At 39.4% G+C, this 25194-nt stretch overlaps 1 long non-coding RNA gene across 1 annotated transcript in view; it reads right to left on the reverse strand.

Annotated features, from left to right (window-relative positions):
* LOC144820007 (uncharacterized) overlaps nucleotides 1–25194 on the reverse strand; it is a 352699-nt gene that overhangs the window by 195272 nt on the left and 132233 nt on the right. The window contains exon 2 of the long non-coding RNA XR_013607667.1: nucleotides 23449–23500. This is a non-coding gene — a long non-coding RNA (uncharacterized LOC144820007). The remainder of the gene's footprint in view (nucleotides 1–23448; nucleotides 23501–25194) is intronic.

The following is a 25194-nucleotide window of genomic DNA, read 5'->3' on the forward strand; positions in this document are numbered from 1 at the left end:
AGGCTCTCCAGCTAGTGAATTAAGTGTTTCGCTCTACCAACTTAAGGGCACAACAATATAAAGTCCTCTTTAACTTGTATTTTACCCCAGCCAAGCTCTTTAAATGGAGCAAAAAGGAGGACGATAAATGTCCAAGATGCCAGGAGGGACCCGCCAACCTAATCCATATGTTCTCTCAATGTAAAAAAATGAGGGGAATATGTTCAGAGATCGAGAAGTTTCTGGGGCTGCTAGATATTCATATAAATCTATCCCCTACACTTATGATATCTGGTCTTGGTAATAATCCTGATCTAGAATGGGACAAGGAGGCCTTCTTATTTATATGTTTAGCAGTCCTTCGGATCCTGGTGGCAGCAGGATGGAAGGATAATACTGCACCTACTTTTCAAATGTGGCTAGCTAGGTTGCTAGGCACTCACAACATTGAAGCTGCTTTTTATATAAGATGGGGAAGAAAGATGAGGGAGTGGGGCCTTTGCGTCTGGGCTCCCCTCGCTTTGTGGAGACAAATCCCTTGAAAGGTTATTAATGTGTTTGTGTATATATATATGAATTTTTCCTCCAAGGCTTATCTTATCTTTCATCCTCTTACTAAGTAATTATGAATTGTATAATTTATTTATTTTTTCTCATGCTGATACTTTACTGAGGTTGAAATGCTCGTTTTTCTTTTATGAACTAATGGATTTAATGTATTGTACCAGGTAAAATGAAAATAAAAAATGTATAAAAAAAAAAGCAAATGCTGGGCAGTGACATTGTGCCTGACTTTGGCATGGACTTCTCTGTCAACTTGTCCACTCTCACTTCTGCAAAGCAGCGGTGTGGCTGGCAGTAGTCGACGGTCTGAGGAAGAGGCTGCAGTTCCCCAAAGTCAGGGGTCTGTCTTCCTGGGGCAAAAGCTGTGCGGTGAACACCGTGGCCACATGTCCCTGGGGGTCCTCCTGGTCTACACACTCCTTTGACCTTGAGGTGCATGTTGAACCCCTGCGTGTGTGGTGTGGGGTTCGGTGTCACCTCATCTGCTGAGCCAGGAGATGCTGGAACTGCTTAGGGTGAGTGTCAGGTGCTCCTCCCTAATCTAGATGGTTTTATGTTTGTTTAGAGTAGGCTCATGCTGCAACTTAAGCAGAGTAAGCATAAGGTGAAGTGAAGTAAGTGATAAAGAAGAGGCACATTCCAAGTCATGAAAAAAATGGAGTCAGGCTTGGATTTCAGGGCCGCATGCTGTGTGTAGAGCATTTTAGAAGGCGCTGGTACACATATTAGCTCTATCATTCAGGGCGGAATGGAACTCCGCGGAAATCCACTAGGTTTTTGAGCAACTCTGGAGAATACCGCATAGTGCAACTCCGCGACCTCCGCCTACCCCTAGTATAAACAATGAAGGTTTAAACATTGAAAAATTCTTATGCGAAAATAAAGAGACAATGTTTGGACCCAAAAATGTGAATGGAATCAAAGGTATATAGTAATCAACATAATTATACTTTAAACACTTACAGACATCACAAACCATTGCAACCTCACAAAAGTATTCTACTTCGATATACAGAAGACATGGTGGAAAATGCTGTGGTCAAATGGAGAAAAAATCTTTCTATATTAAGAAGTGGCAAATACAGGGATGAGGAGCTACATGAAATTTTTTGAAGAAACTAAAAAAATTTACTTTACAAATTAGTTAAGAAAAATAGAAAATTGCATCCAAGCACTTATTAAAATTCAAGATGATAATATACTAGTCTAGATTCCACATGCCTCCTATTGTTAATTAAGAATCAATAGTAATACAAACCTATTCAGCGAATACAGTTAAATAATATTAGGGATAAACTCATGTATGAATCACAGAAAAGAGGCCAGGTGTGGGTATGTTGTACCCAAATCACTAAAGACCTAACCTAGAGTGATAAAAAAAAGATATCTAAGAGGTCGTCTAACCCACAACTTATCATGGCATGCTTCATCCTCGGTTCCCCCCACAGTAGAGAAGGGTAATACAACTTGTTAGAAATTGAGTTTCTGGTTGAGAGAGGTATGCACCCTGTCCAAGCAGGAAACACAATCCTAGTCAGAGTAAGGCAGATATACACCATAAATTAATCTGTGCTCACCCTCTGGTAGCTTGGCACAGATCAAGCAGGCTTAAGAGGCAATGTGTAAAGTATTTGTGCAACACTTCAAACAGTTACAAAATACAAGGTGGTCCTAATGAGAAAATTAGATTAAAGTCAACATAAAGTACCCATAAATGTGAAACACACAAGAATTGAATTCACCGCTTTTATGAATTATTTTATAAACGAGTCAATGTCAATAAATATACCCAGGCCCTATGGTTTAGGTTTCTCCATTATTTTGTAATACACTTCAAACAGTAAAACAGTGAAAACACCACGAAAATATTCCACACAAGATTAGAAAAACGAGAATATAAATGTATCAAAGAAATAGGACCAAAACAACAAAAATCTAATAAGTAGGAATCAAGATATGAATTTTTAAAGATTAAAAAAGTTAAATTAGCGCATAGAAGCAGTAAGCGCCTATGGGGGTGATCTTGTCACTCTGGACAAGGGCAAAGTCAAGAGTTAAGGCTGACCATGATGGAGCACGGGCCAGATACAGGAACCACGCAAGACCCACTAAACAAAATATTTTGATCCTGGTCTCAACAGTGAGATGCAGGGTGCAGACAGGTGATGCATCAGTGTTGATCCTGCAGTCGAGGTGATGCGTCGAGTTTCACCATTCAATAATCACGATGCTCTGGTTTTGAAGACGAAACGCCAAAGCCAAGGTGTGTAGGTTCTGAAGCCGATACGATGGTTTTCTCCACGCGATCCAGGAGATGCATCGATCTTCTCACACTGCACCGGCAGCGATGCAGTGGCTCCAACGCATTGGTTTTTGAGGCGATGTACTGTTTCTGAGTACGACTTGCTGGTCTGTTCCCACAACAGTGGCAATGTGTTGATTCTGCTTTACACAGCAGGGGATGTGTCAGCTCCACTGCAGCAAACACCTGGATTCACTTCCAATAGATTAGGCATAGGAGCAGGAGGTGAGACTTTGATATCTGTGAGTCTCAAAACAGGAGGCAAGCAGCATGCACTTGGAGATCACTCTGATTTCAAGCAAGAGTCAAGTTCTTCCTCAACAGGGACAGAGTGTAGTAGGCAGTAGGGCAGCACAGTAGGAAATACATTCTTCCAGAACAGCAGTCCAGTACAGTGGCAGTCTTAGTGGCAGCACAGCAGTCCTGCTTCATGGCAGAGTTTCTTTACAGATCCAGAAGTGCCTGATTTGGAGAAGTCAGAGACTCAGTACTTATACCCAGTTAGCACACAGACCCTCCCTTCCCAGCCCTGGCTCTAGAATAACTACATGGGGGTAATCAACCCTTTGTGTGGAACGTGACACTGCCCATTTAACTGTAGGTATCAGCTCCTCCCTCACATCCTGCCCAGGATGAGCCATCAGGATACAATTGGGCACTCAGTCACAGCTACCCTTCCTTTGTGTGGCGATGTCTAGAGGGAATGCACGAAGTCCAGGTGTCATCTACCCGAGACGTGTGTTGGAGACAGGCTGCAGGCACACAGAGCTTGCAAATAAAAACAAATTTCGCAGCGCACCCTGCATCGCATTTTGCAATGCAGGGCGCGCTACGAAATTAATTTTATTTATTAAATTGTTTACTTACCTCCAATGATCCGTATTCCGGTGTTTAGTACCCCCCACCCTTTGCCCCACGAAACTCCCTCCACGGGCTGCGTCTGAGAAATGACCATTAAGGCTTACTGTAGAAATGTACTCAACCCTCCTCTCTTGTGGCTTAGATATTGGTTCTAGTCACTAAGTCACACTATTAGGGTTTATGTCTAGGATAATATGTAGAACCTGGGACTGAATGTCTTGAACACTGAGGGAAATGTAATGTAAGTGTAGGACATTTGTTTACTGGTTGAGGGGGGTAAAACTCTTCTCAGGCAGCCACCACAATTCTTGCCAGTGTGAAGTCACAAGCAACCTTAAACTAACTTGTGCTCAACCCTCAGGTAGCTTGGCAAAGTACAATCAGATAGAACAGACAACTCAGAGGGAATTGGTAAAGTATGTGTGCAACACTTCAAACAGTAATAGAGTGTAAACACACTAAAAAAGGATCCCACACCAGATTACACATATCAAGTATTTTTTTTATAAATACAACAAGATGAAAACAACAAAAATCCAATCAGTAGAACCAGAGATATGCAGTTTTCAAGATTTAAGTAAATATAGTGGCAAAAAGTACAAAGTACCACCTTCGGATAGCTTGTTGTGCTGGACAATAACAAAGTCACAAGTTCAGCGATGGAGTGTGGGCCTGCTACAGAGACCCAGTGAGGCCCACTGAGCAAGAGTACCTTAAATACTAGTTTGCAGAGTGTTGCAATGTTACGTGCAGAGGATGCATCGTGCAACCGAGGGGATGCATCAATTCAGAGGAGCTGCAGAGCTGTGATGTGATGTCCTGAATCGTCGTTCAGGATCCCGTCAATGAGGGCTTGTGATGCGAATTCCAGAGTCTGGGATGCGTTTAGCCATCAAGGCGATGTGTCTGTACCAAGGAGCTGTCAAGCTGCGATGCGAGAACTTGGGTTGTCTTTGAGGCTGCAGTCGATGGGAAATATACAATGTGAGGGCCTGTGTCAGGAAAGCTTTGCACAGGCGGCGGTTCAGAGGTGGCTATAAGGTCAATGCAGAGTCCTTTGCTTCAGGAGAACCCTCTCAGAAGAGGTGATGTGTTGGTTCTGCTTGGGTTTGCACCACACAGCAGGGGAAATGTGTTGGTTCTGCTGGGTCCACAGATGGGCTGGCAGAGCACCTTCAGGCCCACTTCCATGGGTCCAGGCCAGGGTGGCACCACTGGGCAGAGTAGGTCTCAAAGATGGCAGATCTCAGGTTCACATTTGTTGGAGCCTTCTCTCCCTGAAACAAGTCAGGAGGCCAGCCAACTAGTCCTTTGAGTCACTTTAGGGTCCTGGGTTCAACAGATGCAGGCCCAGTCCGTCTTACCCGGGCAAGAGTGCAGGAGGCCAGCTCGGCAGAGCAGCAGTTCCTTCAGGGCAGTAGTCCAGCAGAGTGGCAGTCCTTCCAGCAGTGCAGCAGTTCTTCCTGGCAGAGCTTTCTCAGGTCCAGAAGTGTACTGAAGAGGTGGTGTTTGAGGTCCAATATTTATATCTGGTTCAGTTCCTCTGGAAGGTGGGAGAAGCTTCTATAAATTCTCGTTGAAGTGCTTAGGCTTCCTGCCTTCCCTGGCTCCAGACTAACTACAGGTGGCTTGCACTCCTTTGTGTGGAGGCAGGACACAGCCTATACAAGTGTAAATAGGGATAGGCCCTGCTCCACCCTCCCATCTTACCAGTAATGGCCCATCCAGGCACACCTAAGCTCTCTATTGTGTGTGACTGTCTAGGAGCAATAGTCAAAGCCCAACTGTCAGTTACACCCAGCCATGTGACCCAGAGACAGGCACCAATCCAAACCAACCCATAGACAGGCTAAAGGGACTAAATAGCAGGAAAATAGCAACTTCATTTTCACTTCAGACAAAAGACACATGATCATGTGGCATAAGGCAATACGATATGACTTCCTAAAGCAACATTATATGGAGGCACGGGCTTGACAATATAAGAACCAATCATGGCCTAAATGACAAAGGCACCATTTGTCTACTTTTATGGCAGCAACAATCCTTGCACCAGCTCACATAGAATGTTGTTCCTGATATTGTCAAACTACTTTGAGAGTGGGCTCTTCCCTCGACCTGGGACTTTTCGTAAAAGCTAAGTTCAGATTTTGATTAGCTCCAATTTCACAATCTGTACATCATTGTTCACTTCTTCACTCGAAAAAATAGGCTTTTTAAAAGATTCTCACAGCACAAAACTGCCCAGAACCAATTCACACGTTGAGTAAGCAAGCAGCAAGTCATCCTCAGGTGGTGCATGATAAACTATTCTAATTTATACAAGCTGGAATTGAGACACAGAAAACAGTGAAGCATTTTTACAGGGTGACAGGTTTCTGTATAAAACCTAGTATGCTATCTAACACTCATTACCACCACTCCATGTTTAACACTCTTTCTTCACAAATTATGGCAACAGTTCAAGAGCAAGCGTGAAACGCAGAGGTGTTGGCACATTAAAATTCACAAGAATATTAATAAGCAAAGGCCATACAATTTCGAATAGTAAAAACTAAGTGAGGTTCGCACATACATAAAAGCATAATGTTCCAATGTGAAAGCAAATGATCAAAACTAGTTGCATCGAACACTTTGAAAGCATGCCATGGTGCAAAGCAGTTGTCTTAAGCTATACTGGAATCAACAGCTCTCAGAATCTGTAAGATTGCAATTTTGAGCCTCTACCAAGGAATTGCTCATTATTGGATAGCGGGCACAATACGTCCTTAAGACATATTTGAAATGACAATGTTTACCTTAATTGGATGGCTCAAAAAGATGCTTGTAAAATATGCTAATCCTGTGCTGCCACAATGTTTTAATTATTGCTTGCATGTTGCAGTAAATGTAAATACCACTGCTCAAACGTGGAAGATAATCCTCCTGTCTTCTCCTCTTCTCAGACAAACACGCGTGAGATGTAAGCTCTGGATGTGGAGCCCCTGCTTTGGAAATCCGGAGTTTCTGGGCGCCTGTCTTTTCTAGCGAGAAGCATCCTGACTGTCTTTCGAAATACAGCCTTACATGCAACACAACGCAGTGTTTCCCTGATTTAGAGACTCAATTCTATTTTCAGAAATGTTTCTTTGCACTCTTGACTTAATATATATTTCTGATGGCACTGTTTTGAAATTAACGAAGTTGGAGACAAATATTTACCTACATCCTACCAGCTTTGAGTAAATGGGTAAAGTGATGTGTGCGTTTTGCATTGATGCATATAAACTCTTTTGTGCAATATTAAGTTTTCACAAGATCACATGTTATGGGCGTGCATGGGATCTTCGATAAATTATAGCACTGATGTGCTGTGAACCTCTTCACATAGGCATCATAAATTCATACCAAATCCTTTCTTGCTCTGGTTGCCTGTGAGAGTGATGTGCAACCACTCTTTCTACTGACTGACCTCTAACGAGGAAAGCATGTGACTGTAGTAATCACAAGCACAGAGGGCAACACTTGCTGTATGCAGGGTCGGACTGGCCTATACGGCAATCAGGCAGTGCCCTATTGGCTGGTCTAACAGATCGCTGTATGGACCGACTTTTTAGCAGTCGTGGGCCGGTTTTGTGGCCAGGTAGGGCGGTTTTACTGTTGATTTAGCTGCTGTTACTGTTGGAACCCGGGCTTACTTTTCTCCCAGTCCGACCCTAGCTGATCGTGTTCTTCTTCACATTTTGACGATACAACTTTATGTACTTAAAAATATTTAATATTGAGTGAGACGCAAGGCTCAGAGAGTTAGAGAGGCATCTCACATCTGCAGTTGTAGTTCAAAATTGGTCTTTGGTTAAGGTGTTTTTAAATATGTAAAGCTTAATTCTTTGTCCACGTGCAATAAAGCAAGAGTTTAGGTGGAAAACAACCATGTTCTGAATACACTTTTGGCAAAGTGATAGTCAAACTGTACTGCAGATGTGTATGTTCTGAGTTCTGTACTGCAGAAGTGCATGTTCTGAGTTCTGTACTGCAGAAGTGCATGTTCTGAGTTCTGTACTGCAGAAGTGCATGTTCTGAGTTCTGTACTGAAGAAGTGCATGCTCAGAGTTGTGAAAAGCAAGGCTCAAGTTTAACAATGGTTTGAGAGCAACTTTTAATTTGGACAAAAAACAGTGTTGAATGAATAACATGCTGTCCTTTGACTACTCATTTTGGAGAAGCTTTATTTTGGTGTTATTATGAAGGTTCTCCAATGGTGGTTGTTGGGTCTTGCATCTCTTCACCTTTTGCAAGTTTAATTCTTGAACCTCGAGCTCAGCTACAACAATGAGATCGTTAGTCTGTCTCTGTGATTGGGTGAGTGCTGTGCATACCTTTTTAGAGCATTTTTATCAAAACTCCAGACATACTGTTTATATGAATTAGTCTGGAGATTTTAATATTGTTGTATGCCAGTTTTCTGACACATCAATCAATCAATCAATCAGAGTACTTGTAAAACGCGCTACTTACCCGCGAGGGTCTCAAGGTGCTGAGGGGGAGGGGGGTGCAGCTACTGGTCGAAGAGCCAGGTCTTGAGGAGCCTTCTGAAGGTGAGTAGGTCTTGGGTCTGTCGCAGATGGGTGGGAAGGGTGTTCCAGGTCTTGGCAGCGAGGTAGGAAAAGGATCTGCCGCTAAAGGTTGTTCGTTGGATGCGCGGGACGGCGGCAAGGGCGGGGCTGGTGGAGCTGAGCTGGCGGGCGGGGGTGTAGAGGTTGAGTCTGTCATTCAGGTAGGCCGGCCCGGTGTTGTGGAGTGCTTTGTGTGCGTGGGTGAGGAGTTTGAATGTGATCCTCTTGTTGACGGGGAGCCAGTGTAGGTCTCTCAGGTGGGGGGTGATGTGGCTGCGTCGGGGGATGTTGACGATCAGTTGGGCGGAGGCGTTTTGGATGCGTTGTAGTCATCGTAGGTGTTTGGCCGGAATTCCGACGTAGAGTGCATTTGCCATAGTCCAGCCTGCTGCTGACAAGGGCTTGGGTCACTGCTCTTCTTGTTTCAGTCGGGGTCCACTTGTAGATCCTGTGGAGCATGCGGAGGGTGTTGTAGCAGGAGGTGGAGATGGCGTTGACCTGCTTTGACATGGAAAGGGAGGAGTCGAGGATGAATCCTAGGTTGCGTGCGTGGTCTGTGGGTATTGGAGCCGCTCCCAGTGTGGACGGCCACCAGGAGTCGTCCCACGCAGAGGGGGTGGGACCTAGGATGAGGACCTCCATCTTGTCCGATACATGGATGTTTGGTTTCAGTAATGCACTTAGTGAAAATGCAACTCATGTTTTACCATTCAGCCTATGGCAAGGTGTTAAATGAATTGACGCTGAAGTATAATTTAATTTTCTCAAGATATATGTACTCTAACCTTAATAGGAAACCATGCTGAGAGTATCATAGATTAATATACCTTTTATCAGCTTAGTTATCTTACTACATAACAGACTTTGAGGTGTCCAGTAGTTGTGTAAGTGACCATAATTCACTTTCTATAAAATTGGATTATTTATTAAACCTCTTACTTTAAAAAGGATCGATAGATTGTAGTTCTCCAGAAAATAAGGAATAAAGATAAAATGGGATAAGGTGGACCAAGTTGTTTTTAATAAAACCATCATCAAAGAGATTTTGGGACCTATTTTTACTTTTATAACTGATGAATGCGGGCCAGCCAAGATCCATTTCGAGTTTGAAAATATCTGCAGGTCCATCTCGATTAATCTCACATCCACTAACCCCCCACCCCCACGTGACGCTACTTTGGCGGTGGTTTAACACAGTTTGTTCTGCTGCCCATAAACAGTTGAGGGCTGCTCTGAAAAGCTGCCAGCAAGTAGCATGTGATGTCAAGGAGGAAAGAAGGAAATATAAACAAGTACTTGTGGAAAGGAAATCTGAGATGAGGAACAAAGTCTGGGAAGAAATTATTATGGCTGGAAATTTCAAGGATGGCTTGAAACTCTGGGAAGTGGTCAATCGGCCTTTTTTTGCTGAGCTAGAAGCCCCTATAATAGATTATTTAATTATTGTGGAGGAATGGGTGACTCATTTTACCAAAATGTTCTCAGAAGGAAATCTGCCTTCTAATGAACTGTTTGAGCACAGCCCGGACATCGAGCTCTCTAGTAATTTTTAAATCCCCATTGAAGTTCATGAGGTATCCTAGGTATCAAAAAATGTATACCAGGAAAGGCCCCAGGTGGAGATGGTGTTCCAGCGGCCATTTTTTAAACTAATATTCATATGTGGGCACCCTTATTGCTAAATGTTTTTAGGTCTGCAGTATTTGGCGCTATCATCAATTCCTGGAGGATGGCCACCATCTTTTCTATTTTTAAAAAGGGAGATAGGACCCAGCAAATGTAATACAGACCCTGTTGGACTCCAACACCAAGGTTCTGGGTCGATATACTAAACAATATCTTGTCAGAAGTCCAATTTGTATTCAGACCGGGTATCGGCATTGTCGAACAATGTTTGAGTCTTTATCTATTAGTTGGGAAGTATGTCAAGGCAAAAAAGGGTTCCTTACACCTGAACTTTATTGACCTATCAAGTGCCTTTGACCTAGTGATTCACTCTAAGTTATAGGATCTGATAGGTAAGATGGGTGTTGAAACTCAACTTCTTATTCTCATTGGCACCTACACCAAGATCTCACAGTGATGGTGCGTTATGGCCCTTGAGGCGTATATTCGCCCCACATTAGCTGTACGCATGGCATCAGGCAGGGGTGTATTTTGGCCCCTTTCCTTTTTCTGCTTTGTATTAATAGTATTAACAAATAATTGGCATAAAATGGAAAGGATGTGCCACGCATGGGATACAAAGCCATACCCATTCTGCTTTACACAGATGAGGCGGTGCTGGTTGCCTGCATAGCAAATGGCCTTCAGATTCTTCTAGACTTGTTTTTCGTTTACATGAATAACCTTAATCTTCATGTAAAGTACTCAAAATTTTACATAATGACCTGTAGTCACCCATGCATGAAGTCCAAACGTTTTGTTATGGATGACTGTAATTTGGCAAAAGTAAACTTTTTTAATTATATAGGGATTCTGTTTAGTACATCTCTTAGCTGGACCACACTTTTAACAGTAAGAAAGCAGCACTTTAACAGGAAAATCGAGTACATATTCAGATTTGCCCATGAGCTAAAGAACAAACCAAACATAGAAATGTTGAGTCTATATAAAAGTAAATGCATCTCAGTTGGGGTATATATATGACCGGGCTTTGGGGTTACTGTAGAGCGGGCATCCTCCAACGGGCTGGAAACCACTTCATGCATAGTCTATTGTCAGTTCCGGGGGCACTGCCATCTTCATATGCTGCAAGAAACTCTTCATTCAATATCTGCAGGATTTAATTGGGCTGGCTCCACTGTTACTAATGATCAACGCTTGGGACACCCCTGAGGCCGGCCTTTTCAGAACGATTGCCACTCACTCGATAGGGCAGACCGGATACCATGGCTCTCTTACTTGGGGGAATCATCTGAGAATAAAGGCCTTCAAGAATGATTTATTAATCATCTTACAATTGGGCCAGAACATAAAGTACATGTTAAGCAATGCTACTTGGAATGTTGTATGAACGTCTGTTTGGAGAAGGCCTAGGCTAAGGAAACGATAGTCAAGTGCTCATTAGCGTCAACAACAAGTGTTGTAGAGTTTTACTTTGGATGAACCATGAACCCTACCAGCGCCATTGGCTCACACTTTTTAGGCTCTCCTCTTGCACTTTAAATTTCCCTTTCCCACGCCAGGTGCCTGGCAACAGGATTCAACTCCATGCGGTTGCAACAATGTTTCTATGCAAAACAATAGCCACTTTTTTTTGCTTTACACTTTGTATTCAGCCTCCACGGCTTTTTTTCTGGTCCCCATTTGGCAAAAAATGAATTTGGAACATCACAAGGATGTGCTCGTATTCCTGCAGTGTTTAGGATTACCAGAAACTTGTTCTGCAATTTTAAATTTAATAAGAATCACTCTCAATTTTAGGAAAAGATTTAAAACCCAATAATTAGCCAAATAATTGGATTTGATACCATATTAGAGCAGTTTATTTCTCAACGAATGAGCCCATGCTCTTGCCGAAATACTTTTTAGTTTTAAGATATTATTTTATGATTTTAATGTTTTTTACAAACATGCCCCATAAACCGCAATTGAGCACTTTAATTCCTACTGTCATGAGCACGGCAATTTTGAAATGACATTTTTTTTTATTCCTTTTTATTGTTAATGCTGTGCTTTTATGGCTCTAGACGAATAAATATTTCAATTTGGGGTTGGTATTTAATTCTGAAGAGAAGCTGAATCATACTCAACATTAGTCGATACAACACTAACTTAGTGAATTTGAAGGACTATTGCTCTCTTGGTAATATGATTAGGCATGATCCTGTTCCCAGAATAAAATCAAATGCTGATTGATTAGACGAAGACAGAAGATGCAACAGTTGCCTACTTTCATAAACTGTGTTGTTTATATGAGGGCATGTTCCTAGAGTAGTCATTAGGATTTCTATTTAACCAGATCCTATGCCACGTTGCTCTGAGACTCTATTGAGTTTTTAACATTTTCCTTTATGGGACGTTCTGCTTTGAGATTTTTTATTAACTGAGCATTTGAAGCTTTATGCTTACTTTCACACTCTCGAATAAGAGCTCTTTATGAGTTCGGACTGACTCCTTGCTCCGCATTCTAAGAAATGGGATTCTTTCATTTTCGGAACATGCATAATACAGTTAAATAATACTCTGCATACTGATTGATCTAACAAGAATCTAACTGTCGATTATTGAGAAATATGTTTGATGACCAAATAAAGATAAACACTAAAATATTTTGATTTAGATAAAACCCTTAAAAACTCACTCTTAATACTCTTTATTGATTCAAAAATAATAATGATGATGGTGATGATAATTCCACTTAAAGCATTAATTTCTCGCCTTGAAACAACTGCCAAGATCCTTCGGTTTCACAAAATGGAAATTAGCCCAAATGATGGCAAACCAGAAACTTTAATTCAAATCTGATTATCGCTCCAGCAAACTCGGTAGCAGAGATATGGTTACGTTTATACAGTAGTTTTGGATGTATGACATTACAACGCATGCTTTTACATCGCATGCCTTTACAACGCAAGTATTACAACGCAGTCCATTACAACGCATAGTGCTTTGGGGTGCTGGATAGTGAATAGTTTAATTTACTATTCCAACTCCAGTCCCCGTGGACACTAGGGAAGGTTATTGGATAGTAAATTAACCTATTCCCTATCTTAGAGCGCCCCCCAGAGCAATGCGTTGTAATAGTTTGGGTTGTAATGGTTGCGTTGTAAAGGCTCTACGATGTAAAAGTTGCGTTGTAAAGGTTGTTTACCCCCTACCAGGGTGGGTAAAGGTTGCCAATGATGAATCATGACACAATTTTGTATGTGAGGCTTATGCTTCATTAGGGATAGCCTGCCCTCCCTTTTGCATTCACACAGTAATTCTGTGAATGTCTTATTTGGACTTTTGCATGTCTGCTTCAGGGTCTACAGTCGCGCTGCTATTGGTTAATGATGAAACAGAGTGCATTGCTGTTATAGGTCAATTGTTGTGTAAGTACCACACTGAGATTGATTTATGACTCTTCAATTATAAAAGCTTTATTAGGATTGGAGAAAGGAAATCTGATGTCTACGGAAAAGAAATGAAACATTTGTTTTTTTACCTATTTGTTTGCTATTGTACTGAATAATGTAAAATCATGAAATGTTTTAAAAGTATTACGCATCCTGTGAAAGGTGATGTGACAATTCCAGTAGGGCAAGGTGAAGAGGCACCTCCTGAGGTTACTCCTGCACATTATAGAACTACAAATATAGGATTACACACATGTTTATGGCTTCATCAATGGTGCAAGATCACTGAGAATGAGGATCCTTTGAGTTTTCCAAAATATGGTACATTTGAACTGAGAGTTTTTGAGAGATTGAGGGACAAGCAATACAAAATGAAGCCAAGCCCTAGACCTGCACAGAATGACGTATTGTATATTTGAGCGAAAACAACACATGCTAAAGAGAGAGAAAAACACCAGAATAAAAGACTGGAAGAGTAGTGTGTATTTATGCAGATGCTCAATGGGATGATCAACAGCAGAGATGGAGGAAATCAATAGTAGCAGGAACTAGGCTGTATCCAGTCATTATTTCTGACAAATATGAGAAGCCAAAAAAGGATAAGATACAGGAAAAAGATGATGAGGAAGTCGCAAATAAATCAGATACCAAGAGTGATTCAAGGGATGAAATTTTGAATGTATTATTGGCCTTGCATCCACCACCATATTTGTCCCCTGAAACCAATGCTGAGGGAACTTTAACAGTGGCTACACCTCCTGTTGACCCGAATATGGTTCCGATTAAAAGACCGTTCCAAATGAGCCAGCCCATTGTATAACCTCTTACATCAAATATTGTGCCTACACAAATTGAAACTACTCCTAGAGTGATGCCTCCAGGGGTTACTGCTTAAATTGTAACTGTACCAACACCCATGACTTGGGTTGTAACAGCACACCCATTAGAGATTTGCATACCTACTACTCCCATTAATTTAGTTCCAGATACTGCAGCTCAAGAAGCTCTTTTATGACCACCTGTGACAGGGTGTATCCTGACATCACATAATTCACAAATTGTTACTTGGACACAACCACAAGAGGTTCAGTCATTAAGAGAAGGGAGCAAGATTTACCTTAGAACACCAATAATGCGGTATGAGATCAATTTGTTTGAAGATTGTATTTTTCCCCCATGGTTTGAAGAGAATGCAGGGTATAAAAAGTAAGAAAGACAGATTATCATTACACAACAGACAGAGAAGTAGCGACCACTAAATGCCCTGAGATTAATATTGAACTAGAAGAAAAAAATTGTTGTTGTTTAGAACTCGACAAATTGAACCCATACCAATAGAAACAACTGTTACATTTGTGTAAATAAATGACCAGATGTGCAGCAGTCACGCAGGATAAATTGACAGATTTGGCAAGAAAACATGATGTGGATATATTGAAAAGTGTTCCATTTCAGAAAAAGTTTCAGATAACAACTAGAAGATGAGTCCATTGAGACAATGTGTTCTTCAGTAATGCGATTATACACAACTGAATTAGTGAATTGCATTTGTAGGTGGGATGGTTTTGAGAAACTGGAAAACAAATGGGCAAAGAAGATAAAAAAAAGACAGAAGCAGGGGCAGAATAAGCCAACAGTAAATCACAGACAAGTCCTTTGGATGAAAGAGAAGGTTTGGCTTATCCTTGAATAGAAAGGGAGGAGCAAAAGTTCATGTTCCTAGCAGCATAGGAGAGCTTTCAGCATTCATAAAAAAATTCCAAAGCTCAGAAACAGACCCATGCAGTGGCATACACAGGAGGACATATTTGTAAACAAGTCAAAAGTGCTGCATATTGATTTGAATGCATTCTTTGACATTGTAGTGCTAAATGATTTGTGGGCTGCATGAAAAATTGATGTATAAAGGCCACATGCAAAGCCGACGAGAGATGCCCGCACTAATGCACCATCTCCTGAGGTTATGGAAAAATATAAAACAGTGATCACATTTCTGAAAGGGAAGATTCCTCTGGAGAATATTGATTGGCTAAACATTAAAAGACCTTCAAAAGAGCCAAAAGAGTCAGTGCATGTTTACTATGAGTGGTTCCTGCAGGTGTTTCAACAGCACAGTGGAACAGAATATCCCAAACCTAGTCATATGGGATTTTTCATGTCTCAGTTTGCTATTGGGTTAAGATAAAATATCAGTACCTACTTACAACAGAGTGTGATTTGTTAGCAAACAAAATTGTTGGATGAAATTCTGAGATATGCAAAGTTTTTCAGTGATAAACAAGAGATGAAATAGAAAAAAATAAGGAAAAGCTCAAGATAGCTCAGACAAAGCTTGCTCAGAAAGCCTTTTAGAATCAGTCATTAGTAGGAAATTATGGTGGTAATCAAGGGGTTGGTTTACAAGTTGGAGTAAAAGGCCCTCAAGGCAGTTTTCTTTCACAGATAGAGGTAGAGGTGTTCCAGTTGATCCAAATTCTAGTTTAGATATTGCAACACTGAAGAAAATAACTCCTTGTCACCTTTGTAATAAAATTGAGCATTTTAAAGAGGAAGTGAAGTTTTAGGGCCTGATTACAAGTTTGGGGGTGCAGCACCGGGTCCGCCCCGCACCGCCAAACCCGTGGTCAGGTTGCCCACCAGATTACAAGTTATTCTCATGTATGGTGGGCTTTTTTTTTTTATATTCCCACGGTTGCGCCCTGAAAATGGGCTCTTTGTTTCCTCACCAACGCTTTTCATGGAGGGGGAACACCATGAAAACCATGTGGGAGAGAAAACTTGTAATATGCTTGGCAGGACTATGCTGGTCATGCCAAGCATATTATGGCCTCTTGACCACCATAACACCACCAGACAATGGTCATTCCCTGGTAGCTGCGGTGGGGCGATGGCAGTTCAACTGCTCTGATTGTAATAAGGCAGTCAGGAGACACCCACAGCTGTGGCACATCCTTGAGTCTGCCAGTCCATGGACCACTTGTAATATTCCCCTTAATCTACATAATATGAAATGTACAAATGCAAGGAAGAAATCAAGTGCAGAATGGGTAGTTCAGCAGATGCAAATGCCAGTGAAAAATCAGGTCCAATGATGCAAGCGCCACAAGCCCTGATAGTCCCACAAAATATGGGAAACCCCATATTCAATATAAATCAGATGCCTAAAAAAATTAATACTAGAGTGTTTTTTACATACATTTTATATTATTGGTATATGTATATATATAGATATTATTTGTTACATTTCTACATATTTTTAAACGTATAAAATAAATTGAAATTATTCGTTTATTGATTGTTTTACAGTAAATATATATAATAAATATTATATATGTGTGCTTAATTTTTTTAAGTTAAGTTCATTTATTATTTTTTTTAATGTTTATTATATCTACTTATTTTTTTTAATTAAGTTTATTATTTAATATTTATTATTTTGTTTTATTTCTATATACAAAAAAATATATATTTTTTACATCTATATTTATGTAATCGATATTATTGTTTCAAAACATTTGTACTTACCTTCATAAATATAGAATGTCGATATTTTTTACATCTATATTTATGACTCGATATTGTGGTATGGGGATATTTTGGATGTCGATGTGTTATCACTGAACCAATGGTTCACAGTAGTGGATCTGTGTCAGGCTTTGTTTCTGTTCCATTACATGAGGACAGCCAGTACCTGTTCTCCTTTGTGTTCAAAGAGAGACTTTTGGCATGGTGCCGAGTTCCACAGTGTATACAGAGAGCCCATCCGCTTTCAACTAGATCTTGCATAATAATCTATTGTCCTTGCATATGCCTTACAGATCAGTTCTCATGCAATACATTGATGACCTACTTATGGCATCAGACACATGAGATGCTTGCAGACAGGATGCTTTTAACCATTTTAAATCACTTGGCAGGAAATTGACATACTGTGTCCCCAAATTCACTCCAATATTGTCAAAGAGATGATCAGTACTTGGGACATATCATTAGAAAAAGAGTAAGAAAGGTATCATGAGAGAGAGTGGAAGCCATTTTATAAATACGCATACCCAGACCACAGAGAGAAGTCAGAATGTTCCTGGTAATGGCTTGCTACTGAAGACAGTGGATACCAAATGTTTCCCTAGTAGCTAAGTCTTTACTAAGGCTGACATGCAAAGATAAGCCTGATCTGTTTCCATGGGACAATGAGTGCCTAAGAGCTTTCCTAGAGCTGAGATACCCTGACTCTAGGAATGCCTGATTACAGTAAGACGTGTACATTGTTATGCAATGAAAGGGAAGGCTGCACTCTCTCGGTGCTTACTCAGATGCATGGAGAGTCACAAATACCTGTGGCTTATCTTTCAACCACCCTTGACCCTTTAGCCGCAGGACTGCCCAGTAGCCTTAAAGTGGTTGCGGCAGTGTGGGTCAGTCCAGAGAGATTTGAGAGCATGGTGATAGGATACCCTTTAACTGTTATGGTCCCTCACTTCTACATTAGAAAAGTTGCTTACCAGATTGAAAACCCAATACATGCAAATACCAGACTTACTAAGCATGAACGACAATTGCTATCCAAAGAGAATGCGATGTTGAAGCGAAGTGAGATTTTCAATCCTGAACTCTTAACGCCTATAAATGAGGATTTCAAGGATGTTGAACATGATTGTAGATGGCACAGACATATGCAATAAGCCAAGGCCTGACATAAAATATGAACCCTCAATTGAGCCTGATTTTGTAATTTTTGCTGATGTCTCTTGTTTGAGAATCAATGAAGGTTCCCTGAGAGCAGATTGAACTGTTTAAACAATTCAAACAAATGTATAAGCTTCATGGCTTCAAAAGTTTTGCTCTGCTCAAGTTGCAGAACGGAGTGCCCTTGCAAAGAGCCTGCAGTATAACAGCCAAATTGAGAGTGAATATATTTACAGACACTCGGTATGGCTTTGCCATGGTCTATGATTCTGGACAGTTATGGTCCCAAAGAGGTTTCATGACCTCTTCCAGCACCCCAATTACAAATAGGGAACACGTAAGAAATTTGCTTTAATGCAGAAGTAGCAGTGGTTAAAAGTGCGGCACACAGGAGTGGCAATGGTAATGTCACAGTGGGAAACAAATATGCTGATGAAGTTGCATGATATTGTTAACTTGAGGCCTGCACATTTAATGGGGCTTATACAGATGAGTCAGAAACTGAAACTACGTTTTCAATATTGTTGTCAGTAACTGATACCTAGGAAGAATTTACAGTGAAATGTTACAGAAGCAGAACAACAGGGCTGCATCAGAGCAGGATGTACGAAAAATGGATATCAAATCTGAATACCAGCAGATGATAGAGCAGTATTTCCAGATAGTTAGCTATTTCCTTTGATATGACATTTCCATGATGCTACACACTTGGGGAGGCTCTTCAGAAATAATTGGTTTAATCCCAGATTTAGATTGTTTGCTGCGGAAGTGTGTCAACCATTTGTAACATATCTACAGATGAACTTTGGGGAAAAGACACCAGTGACACTGCGCTATACGGGGAGATCAGGTGGTCCCTTCAACAGGATACATATGGACTTAATCAAGGTGCTTGGTGGAATGTAATGCATCAGAGCAGATAAATGATTACAACCCTTAAATACTGCATATGTGGAATGCTAATATTGATATCCAATGTGTTGCTGATAATCCAACTGCTGTTTCCCAGTATGTGACTTTATATATTACTAAAGGTGTGTAAACTGATATGAAGGGACTATGGAAGAAATATCTGCTGAGCGATTTTTAACTAAAAGCCTGTATCTATCTAGCATTCAAATTCTATCTCAAAGAGGTTAGCAGTTATGAGACCTGTGACTGCTCGCGCTCTTCAAATTAGTATTCTAAATCTCAAGCTATTACATGGTCTAGTTTAGGATTTGATCTTCACGAAGAAGAGTTTAAAAAAGCCCACCAGAAATTGAATGTCTTGCTAACTTTGATACTGAAAATAAGAACACTGTCAAAACAAATTACTACCCTATCAGAAGATCTTTATTGAAAGATGTATTCCTTATATGAAGTACCTTAATTTTATACATACAGAAATAATGTTGTTGAGGGTGTTAATACTGGAAAACTTCATGTAAATAGAACAAATGGCTGCCTAAAACGTCACTCTAAACCTACACAAATTAATCACCACTAACTTAAATATAATACTCCTGTAAGCAAAGAATTCTATTTCTTCGCACTGTTACAGCTTTTGAACCATGACAAAAAGAGGAAGAATTGATTGGAACATTTCTATCATGTGAGGAAGCTTGCTTTGACTGCACACCCAGTATTATAACACCAGAGCTCAAGATTTATGTTGACATGCTAGACCAAGACATTTTACATGGAAAGAAAAATCAATTCAGGACCGTAAGTACCAGTAATGTTTCTAATATAGAATCTGCAGAACCACTTGGGGAACCAAATATCGTTAATAAAGGAACAATTGCTCTATGTGAGGTTGAACTTGCTATGAGTGACAAGCATAAAGACAGAGCAAAGTTTGACTTCCTCTTATCATAGTTAAATAGTGATCAATGTAAAATATTTCAGGAAATGAAAACCAGTGTTGATCATGGACTTACAAATTAACATGAATTGCGTATATGTTCAGATTTTCTGCCTATATTAAAAAATATATCAGGTCAGGCTGGTACTGGGAAAAGCTTTGTTGTAAAAGTTATAACTGCTTACCTTCAAAGGGGAATCAATTCAAACTTATCTTGTGTAGTTACTTCTCCAACTGAAATAGCGGCACATGTTATTAAAGGAATAATACTACGCCTACTACTACTACTATCAGTGGAAAATAATAATAAACTGAAGTACCTCACAATAACTTTGTTGAATTTTCAAAAAATTAAAAATTTTGATTATAGACAAGGTATGACAGAAACAACATCACATGATAATCTATTTGCTTGTAAACATGTCATTGTTTTTGGTGATCTTCTTCAACTTACTCCAGTTAAAGGGGACCCAAGTTTTCAAACTGTGACCGCTAAGAGATGCAAAACTCCTTTAGAAGTAGGGGTAATGATAATATTTGGATGTATTTCTCATACAGTGAACTTACACAAAATATGAGACAAGCAAATGATGAAGAATATGAGAAAATATATTAGGCTAGGAATTGTTGAAGAAAGTTCGCCAAAAAATCCTTTTGACTAGAAGTAGATCTACTTTGTTCCAACATTTGAAAAATACAGGAGAATTTATGCATTACCTTCTTTTGAAAGAACTACACATTGTTTGTTTGATACCAACCCTAAGAGAACACATTGATTTAAATATAGAAGTGTTATCAGTGGAAAACAAAAACATTACACATTTACTTTGGATAGATTCTTTTGAAACTTATAGAGCAATTATTCCTATAATTAAAAACCTTAAATTAAAACATTTTGAACATACAAAAATCTGTATAACGAACAACCAGATTAGAAAAAGACGTCTTTATTAGCATAAATAGCGGAGTCATTTTTGTGATGCAATTGGGATGTAGAACAATGACTTGTAAATGGAACTATGGGATCTATGTTAAAGTTTCTACAATACAAAAGTAATCAACAGATTGAGTTAGCTATTGTCAATTTTGACAATATTAAAGACCCAAAACACATTGAAAGAGCAAGCAAAGGTTTTTACGAATGACATACTTATATATTCGTGGAAAACAATTCCCATTCTATTTTTCCTATCCTATTACAATACACTAGTTTCTCAGGGTATAAGATTGGATTATGCATTAATTAACATAGGCTAAACACTTTTTAAACATGTATGGCAGATGTTGCTTCATTCCATGTGAAAACATAACAAGCACTATATGTTATAGAAGTAGATAACTACAAATGTAATGCAGACACTCCTTGTGCATGTGAATGTAATTGTTTAAGACAGATATATACTACTTCTCTTGGTAAATATCCAGTGGTGTGTAAACCTAAAATATATATGAAAAGGAAAGAAATCTTTGCAACTATAGGCACTTCAAAATGTTCAACCATGTCAAAACAAACACAACCTTGAAATTATGGGCTTTCAGTTTACTAATACAGATGGTATTGACTTCTACAGTATGTGATAGTTAATTTAATTTTAAATGTACCTTTAGCGAAAGATTTACTTCTGGAAAATACAGACACTTTTCTTTGTAACACTGTAAGTAACTTGTATTCCTTACTTCAGTTAAACATCAAGTTGGTCCAATCAACAAGTGGTATAAGGGATATTGTGGATATTTGTACAGAAACTGTTAGTTTTTCAATGAATACCAGATGGACTGAATGTGATGACAGCAAGTTAACCTTGAACCAGAGGTTGCATAGACATATAGTGAACTGTTATCTCCTTAAGAACTCCTACACACTTCAACATCAGTGAAATATGGACTACATGCTATCTACAGTAAATATGTCATTATGTGGCCTAGCATGGTTGATGACTTGTGAAGAATTCTACTGCTTTAGGTAAGAATGTAGGAATTGCTTTTTAAATGAAAATGTAACTCATAGTTGAACAAACAGTAATAACACACGTTTTTTCACCTTCCATTTGATTGGGGTTTTTCACCCAGTATTTGATTATGAAAAAAAGAAAATGCTTATCTGGACCTTAGTGGGTGATAAATGGTGGCATATATTAGTATAATCTGTGTTACTACCGTCTGAATAACACTAAAGAAAAATAAATCTTTTGATTTTCTATGTATGTCAATTAAGTACATGAAATGTATTGTAATGTACTGTTTTAGGTTAGCAAAAATTACATTTGTAATTTATAAAGTAACTTTAACACTCTCAAGGGAGTTACCCTAATGCCAAGAAAAGGGATGGGATATGTATCAGACAAACAACAGTGGAACCCTTTCCCGCGTAGACTGAAGACAGAATATAAGGTTTATGTAACAAACCGGCAAACCTTAGAGTACAAAAAAAAATGTAATATGGTATTTGAAAAAATTGACAAACACAACATTTTTTTTTACATAAAAATTGCAAACATAAATGGTTATTGGATTGTGGGATAATTATTCAAAAGAGTCATCCCAAATTAGAGTTAAAAAACAATGGGATTTAAAACCTTTTCCTACAGAATAGACCCAGACACTGTGAGCCGCGTTACAGACACATGCTTTAAGAATTCAACACACAGTTTGAACCAGATTCAATCAATTGAGAAGATGACATCATAAACAATAGTCTGATTTAAGAACAAACTATATGGGTCTATTCTAAAATATAAGTATTTATCTAGGTGGGTGAGCTTTTGCCACCCCGTGCTGATCAGGATATGCTTAAGTTACTGTGCAATATCCTACATCACTAGCCCACAATTCTATCTTTAATGATCTTCCTGTGAGAGTGGAAATAGCTAATTCTGTGAAATGCTAATTTATGCGTCAAGTGATGCATTACGATTTTTCTATATGTTCCCTCCATTTTAAGTAACAATTAAATATTGTACAAATACCTGTCCTGAAGAAGGTGACGTATTGTAGATCTTTCACAGAAATGCCGCATCAACAGTTATTTTACAGTGTTTATTACATTTTAATATTTGTTTTTAATATGGGAAGATTCCTTGAATGAGGAAATATTTCATATAATTATTATGACATCTATGTAGATTGGATGGTGCTAATGAACCTTGATATTTGAGAGTATCATTGGGTTTGCACTAGCACTTTAATTATGAAATATTTTGATTGACTTGTTTAAATTTAAACAATTGTGGAATTTTTTAATCCTATGGTTTTTTAACACAAAATACAATATTTAGATACATTTAATCTAATTTGGGATGTCTCTTTTGAATAATTATCACGCAATCCAATAACCATTTATGTTTGTGATTTGTATATAAACAATTCTGTCTTTGTCAAAGTTTTCACATACTATATCACATTTTTATTTGTACACTAAGGTTTGCTGGTTTGTTACATAAACCTTATATTCTGTCTTCAGTCTACGAGGAAAAGGGTTCCCCTGTTGTCTGTTTGATTTAGAAAGTAACACCACTCTTCAATTGTTACATGTACCATTATAATGTAACTTACTGTTAACTTGCCTTCTCTTTTCCTCTTATCTGCTATAGATTACTAACAGCACCTGTAAGTAAAAAATGTGGGATAATAACCATCTCTTTATTATATGGATTTTAAAAATAGTACAATATTTCTTTTGTTGTTTTTGCCTTTTTTGTTTTTATTTTTTCACAAACTGTATATCAACTGGACCAACTAATAAATGAGAACATAACGCACCCAATAAGGCCTATAAAAACCTGCTGCAAGGGGAAAGAAACAACAGATTTGATGAGGACAACATTAAGCTATGACAAGCTCATGGTTTATATTTAAAGTCACTCTTCCTTGCAACAATAACAGTTTTCAAGCCAAACAGTATGTTGCAGTACCTGCTGTTGCGCTGTTGGTGAAGGTGGCTGACTGCAACTTGAGCCAGGTGATGGAATAGGGAGGGGCAGAAGTACAACACTGTGGGAATACTTTGGTGGCCATGTTTGAAAACGAAAGGTGCAGCAGCTGGAACATCCTCAGGTCTAGCAGAGGTTTCCTCTTCGAGTTGGGCCAAAACTAAATCTCTCCTCATTTCTTTGCAAACCAAATGGGTGGAATGTATGGTTTGTAGGTGCGTACGTATTCCTGTGGTCCCAAGCAAATATTGGTATCTTGTTCCATGGGATATTATTTCTCGCCATAATAAACATGCCATCAGTTGGGCATTCACTTTCTTCTCCCTCGCTAGAATGCCAAAAAATTGGCATACCACCAACTCCTTCAGATTCCTTCATTACTCCAACTCCTGTTCCTTGATAGCAATGGCCTCCTCTTCCACCTCCAATATATCATGAGCATTGGTGGTAGGTTCTTCTCCTTCAGCCATCTCTCCAAAATCACCTTAAATAGAGCAGAAGCAGGCTTCACTTCTGATCAGGTCAAAAGTAACCCCGGGCAAAGCACTACGCTGCGCTCATGTAGTTTGCGAAGTTTCTGCTACTTCGCACTACGAGAATTGCACTTAACACAGTGCAAACATGCGTAGCGTAGCGTAGTGCCGCGGTCATTTTTTGCTTGCTCGCGGTCCTCAACGCCAAGTTGGTGACCGCGAGCAAGCAAAATGACATCCGGGCTAGACTTTTTCCTCGTTCGCGATCAGCAACTTCAAGTTGCCGATCGCGAGCGTGGAAAACAAACCTCCCGGCGAGATTATCAATGCGGGGAGATCAGGTTTCTCATTGCGAGTAGTCACATATGCTCGCGACCGCTCGCGATGAGAAACTACAAGTTGCTGCTCGAGTAAAATCTACTCGAGCGGCAGAAAACTAAAGCTCACACTGTGCAAGATGCCGTTTTCAATGATTGCACAGTGCTGATGCTTGTCCACACTGTGTAATCATTGGAAAATGCATCTTGCACAGTGAGAACAGGCTACTACGCAGTTCGCATAATGCTACGCATAGCTCGCGGAGTGTACTTTGCGTAGTTACAAATCATTTTTAATCAATTTAAATAAACAAAGTATACTGTGCTACAAAGCTGTGAAACAACTATAACTCACCAATCACCATATCTATTATGTTCATCATTAAATAATGACTTGTTAATACATATCTGAATTCACCAATTAGGTATATATAATATTATATAGCTGCAAATGTTTTCTTTTACATTGAATGGCGAGTTATAGTTGTTTCTCGGGTTGAATGACATTCATACTATATGAAGTGAGATTGTTGATTAAAATATAAGTTGGACAAAGAATGTTTGAATGAAAGACTTTAA

The sequence above is a fragment of the Lissotriton helveticus genome, chromosome 2_1 (assembly GCF_964261635.1).
Source record: "Lissotriton helveticus chromosome 2_1, aLisHel1.1, whole genome shotgun sequence".
Taxonomy (NCBI): domain Eukaryota; kingdom Metazoa; phylum Chordata; class Amphibia; order Caudata; family Salamandridae; genus Lissotriton; species Lissotriton helveticus.